This window comes from Fukomys damarensis, unplaced genomic scaffold (assembly GCF_012274545.1).
Source record: "Fukomys damarensis isolate Sample0158 unplaced genomic scaffold, DMR_v1.0_HiC HiC_scaffold_27, whole genome shotgun sequence".
NCBI classification, from domain to species: domain Eukaryota; kingdom Metazoa; phylum Chordata; class Mammalia; order Rodentia; family Bathyergidae; genus Fukomys; species Fukomys damarensis.
The window spans coordinates 17414094-17419262 of record NW_022900939.1 but is presented as its reverse complement, the minus strand read 5'-3'; the positions used below and the strand labels follow the sequence as shown (position 1 = coordinate 17419262).

Below are 5169 nucleotides of genomic sequence, written 5' to 3'. Positions count from 1 at the left end.
TGGTGAGGGTGGGGGGGACGGGAACGGGGGAAACTGGGGAAGATGGGGGTGCTGGAGGAGAGGGGTAGGGACCGAGGAGCACCTCGGCCGTCTGGAGTCTGGCGAGGGTGGTGAAGGTGGAAGAGCTAGCTCGGGCAGGTCGGTCAGGTCTGGGAGCCAGGAGGAGTGTGGAGAAGGCTCCCAGGCATCGTGGAGGCAGGGTGACATCGGCGTGGGACTGCCAGCCCGAGTTAGGGTTGGAGAGGAAGAAGGAGCCAGACATTCATCCCGGTCAATTTTGGTTACAGGACGTGGTGGCTGGTCGGACAAGGGGGAGCTGCTGGTCAGGGTTCGACCCCCAGGCCTGGGTGGAGGAGTAGCTGGCAGAAATGGGCAGGTGAGGGCTGCGTCTGCTGGGCAGGTGAGTTCACTTCACCTCTCTGGACCTCGCTTCACAGGCTTCTAGAAGAAGGAGGTTTAGGGAGCGAGGGCCAGTGAGGAGAAGTGGCAGGCCTCCTGCAAAGCAGCAGGGCGAGGGCAGGACAGTTAGCAAAGGTGACATCTTCTCGGGGGGAGCCGAGATGGAGCAAAGCTGGGGGCCATAGGCCTTTCCGGGGGGAAAGAGCAAATCTAGAGGGCAGAGTGGAAAGAATGCAGGGATGCCAGCAAGGGCCAAGACTGCTGTCTCTAGGGAGGTGACCTTGGAGACAGTGGAGGCCACAGGGATCCAACACGTGTGGGAGCATTCTAGGCCCAGGTCAGATATCAGAGTGGGGTCACAGAACACAGAGAGGTCCCCAGCCACCACCACATCCCACCCACCGCAATTCACTTAGGAGCAGGTATAGGAGCCGCTCTGGCAGGGCCTTTCAAGACCTGCGCCAGAGCCTCGAGGGCTGGAGAGCGGTAAAGAAGGGCAGTGCAGCAGGATATCATCGGGAGGAACAGTGGCTGCGGGTGGTGGGCTCCAGAGAGATTTCGCAGCAAGGAGGCTGTGGTGGGCCCGGCCTGTGGATACAGTTCCTACGCAGCACTGCGGCCCAGGGCCTGGCGCGGAGAGGGCCCACAGTGATCTTGGTGACGCTGTATGCCTTAACCGCTCAGCCCCTGGGTCTGGCATGACAGACAGAACAGCAACAGGGGAGCCAAGGGCACAAGGCAAGGCCAGACTAGGTGAGGAGGGTGGGGCGGAGTGAGTGAGGTGCTCTCAGGAGGGAGGTTGGGTGCTGCAGGCAGGGTTAGGCTCAACAGCCGGATGGCGAGCCAGCGAGGCACTGGCCTCCAGAGCCTATGGCCATGGTGGGCCTTGTGCGTGATGACGGAGCAGTGATCGGTGCCTCTGCACTCGGACTGGAGATGAGGGTGAGTGTCCAACCTGCCAGCCTTCCCCCTCCTCACCCACCCTTGCCCACCTAACCAGTACCTCTCTGTTGTCCCTACAGCCAGGTCTCCAGAAGGGCGGAGGTGCCCGCCAGCCGGAAGGCCAGGATGCAGGTGTGGCAGATGTGCAGAGAGGGATATGGTCCGGTGTGATGGTGAGGCCAGAGGGACTGCCGTCTGACCTTCCCGGTGAGTGTGTGTTCTGTCCAGTAGCCATCTCAACCACCTAGCCATCCTCCCACTCACCCTGCTCTGTCCTCTGCAGAACATTCTGGGCTGGCAATGCGGAGACACTTCCACGAGGTCTGTTCCTTTGCTTTTCCAAAAGAGCTGCCACTGCTGCTCTCTGGACCCCCAGAACCCTCAAGATGAAAGGTGAGGTGCTTGTTGCCACACATCAGTAGGGAAACAGGGCGGGGGGCCGGAGCCAGGACTCACTCTCTTCCCACCTGCAGAAATGGTGCTACCCAGCTCATGCCTGGGACTTGGAATCAGGGACTTCTTCAAGTCCATCTAGCTCTGGATCAAGAATATGCTGCATCCAGAAACCACTACTCTACATGACTCAGGAATTGGCTCTGGAAGGTGAGGCTGGCCACTTTTGGAGGATTTGTCCCACCTTACCCTGTCTCCCCAGCCCCTGCCCATGTGTCACTGAACTCTCTGCAGGTAGAGCTGAAGGAACAGGCCTCAGGAACACCACGGAAGCGCAGACCCGCGGCACCCCCCACCCCGGCAACTCCCACCTTCATGGCCAGCCCCTGCCGCATTCGGGAGACCACCGCCCCACGTGCCATCCCGGAGCTGAGCCTCCTCCCTGGGATGGCCCCATCACCACCACCATCGCCTCCCTCCTCTCTTCTGTTTCAGCCTTTTCTCTTCTTATCATTTCTCATCTTTCTTCTTTCCATTTCTTGAGAGATTCAAAGCATCCATGACTCTGTTTCCTTACTTATCCCCTTTTGAATTCAATTTGCACTAAGTCAATTGCACTGGCTGGAGTTCTGGAGATAGCCTTGAGTCTCTCCGTGTGTGTGTGTGTGTGTGTGTGTGTGTGTGTGTGTGTGTGCACCTCTTTGGCCACCCCACCTCAGTGCCTGCCTGTCCATCCACCTCTGGGGGCAACTGGGTGTGGGCTGTGTGCGTGAGGTCTCACCTTCCCCTCACCTAGTCTGGAAGCTCCACACCAGCGGAGCAATCTCTTAAGCATTCCGTGACACTCATCTTGCCTTGTGTCCCTCCCCACCAGGGCCTCACCAGAAGCTCTGGATCCACAATAAATACAGTTACAGTACTTTGTCTCAGAACTGAAATTTGTGCTGCCTGACCAGAGGTGTACCACAGGATAGGGGGAAAAGAGGATGCTGGAGGAGAGGGGAGATGTGAAAAGGGCATGTGGGCAGAGAAGGGACATGGGCTGGGGAGGGACATAAAACGGGGTGGGGATAAAGGGTGGACTATGGAAAAGAGGATGCTGGAGGAGAGGGGAGATGTGAAAAGGGCATGTGGGCAGAGAAGGGACATGGGCTGGGGAGGGACATAAAACGGGGTGGGGATAAATGGGGTGGACTACACAGGGGGAAGGGATTATGAGGTTATGGAGCAGAAATGGTCACAAAGTTGGGGGGTGCTTTCGGCATGGGGGGGGCTGTGAGTGATGTAGACATGAAGGGTGGAGGGAAACAAAGGCTGTGTGGGACCAGGGGCCTCCTGCAGGGGGGTGGCTGGCATGAGAAATTACACCCTAGGCTATGAGACAGAGGTCTGTTCCCTACCAAGTGCCTCTGGGCTCCATGCTGGTATCTGATTGCCCCCTTAACCCCAGATGCTGGGCCCAGAACCTGAAGGCCAGTCCAGGTGGGCACAATCATTTTACAGGCAGGGAGTTCACAGGTGGAAACTGTGGGGCTTATGGGGGTGTCGGCTGCTCCTGGAGTAGGGTGGGCCATAGCCACATAGCAGGGTCCATAGTGACTGCGCTCTGCCCTGCCCCCAACCTAGAGATGGCCCTCTTGCCCTAGGCCTTGCTTAACTCTGGGGGGCTGGAGTCTGAGCTGATACATATGCTGCCCCTTCCCCCTCAATCTGCTGTAGGTGGGAGCAGGGGGGAGGGCACCACAAAGGAACAGGGACACATACAGGTCAGAGGGTGGCTGTAGAGAAGACAGGAGTGCAGCAGTGTTCCGAAGGAGGCAAAGGAGCTGAAGAAGTCAAGAAGATGATGAGGGAGGGGGAGGGGTCCAGGGTAGTGGAGCCTCTCACTGGGGTCTTGATCCTGGGGTACAAGCGCAGCACAGTTATCATCCTCACAGGAGACAACGGCTGTCCTGGAATCCTGGGAGCTGGTATCTTAGATGGGGGCTCAAAGGTAGCACCTCTTTTCCTTTACGCCCCCACCTAGGGTTTCAGCTCCTAGGCCCTCAGCTTCACGGACACTGGAAAAGACACGAAGCAAGGTGTGCCTGTGCATGCCTATAATCCCAGCACTCGGGAAACAGGAAGGAGGATCACCATGAGTTCGAGGTCAGTCTGTTCTACATGGTGACTTCAAGGTCAGTCTGAAGTTCATAGCGAGACCCTGTCTCAAAAAAACAAAAAAAAGAAACAGAAAAAAGACATAAGGGGCAGCTCTCGGCACATGCCTTACCCAACACTTACATAGGGCAGCCAGTTCCTGTGCCCCCCAGGTTACTGGCCCATGCCAACTCCACATGCCCTGTGTGTTTGGTCTCCCCTCTGCCCCTTCTCCTACCCCTTCCCCACTCATGGTGGTTTTTGCATTTGCTGGGACAGGGGTTCCAGAACAGGAGATTTGTGGGGCTAAGACAGGAAGTCAGTACCCCACTGGGCACGGGGGATTTCAAAGACTGGCCAGCCATGCAGGGGTGAGGCCTTCTCTACCCTCCATTGGCAGCAACTTGCCCCAGTGAAAGAGTGGCCATGGGTTACATGTCAGGGGGGCACCCACAAAAGCCTTTTATGGTGAACATTAGCCCAGCTGGAGATTTACAAAACCAGGCTTGGCAGATAAAAGCTGCCTCCCTTTGTGATGGCCAGAATGGCCATGGGCCCAGGGGTGTTGAGGACAGTGGGGTAGCATGACTGTTGGGTGAGAAGAGTGAGTGAGATGGGCCCAGGAGCCTTATCTGGAGACACAGATACTGAATCCCAGAGCTGGAAGGGGCTTGGGAAAGGGCTGTGGGCCAGCTCCCTGTGGCTGTCTCCTGGTTACCTGCAGAGCCTGGTATGCTGGTCTTGAGCTGCATCCGGGACTTTAGAGCCCTTAGGGGTGGCTGTGAATTACATAGTACTGGCTAGGTATTCCTCCTGTGGAGCTCTGAGATAAATCTGGGGATGTGAGTGACCAGGGGTGGTGATTGTGGAATTGCTCCTTTCCCTACCCAGCTGGAGGGAGAGACAGAGGCCCCTTAGCAGCCCTCATTATCACCCAGCCTTGTCTGCCGATGTCTACATCTGTCAGCCCTCCTCCCACCCCTGGAGATACCAAGGTGTGAACAGGGACAGGTCTACCCCGGGCCTGCCCATGTCAGCTCTGCTTTTGCTGTGGGCTTCTGAGACTGGTTCTTAGAACTGTTTTCTGGGGGCTCTTGAGTCTTGTGGGGCTTTGGAGGTAGGAGGAAAGAAACACATGGGGGCAACATCTTGGGGTGCAGGCAGACCAAGGCATGAAGCCACAAGCCAAGGCATCACTGCTCTGCAAGCAGGTGTGTGGCAGGTCCTGAGTCCCAGCCTTGCTGGGAGAAAACAAGGGCACCTTCCCAACCCACACACACACACACACACACACAC

The 5169-nt window shown here is 57.3% G+C and overlaps 1 long non-coding RNA gene across 1 annotated transcript; it reads left to right on the top strand.

The window, feature by feature from the left end:
* The first annotated feature begins 7 nt into the window (after positions 1-7).
* Positions 8-2653, top strand: LOC104870201. Its single transcript, XR_782470.2, has 5 exons — positions 8-1341; positions 1422-1548; positions 1625-1734; positions 1815-1944; positions 2029-2653. It is a non-coding gene; the product is annotated as an uncharacterized LOC104870201 (long non-coding RNA).
* Positions 2654-5169: the final 2516 nt, after the last annotated feature.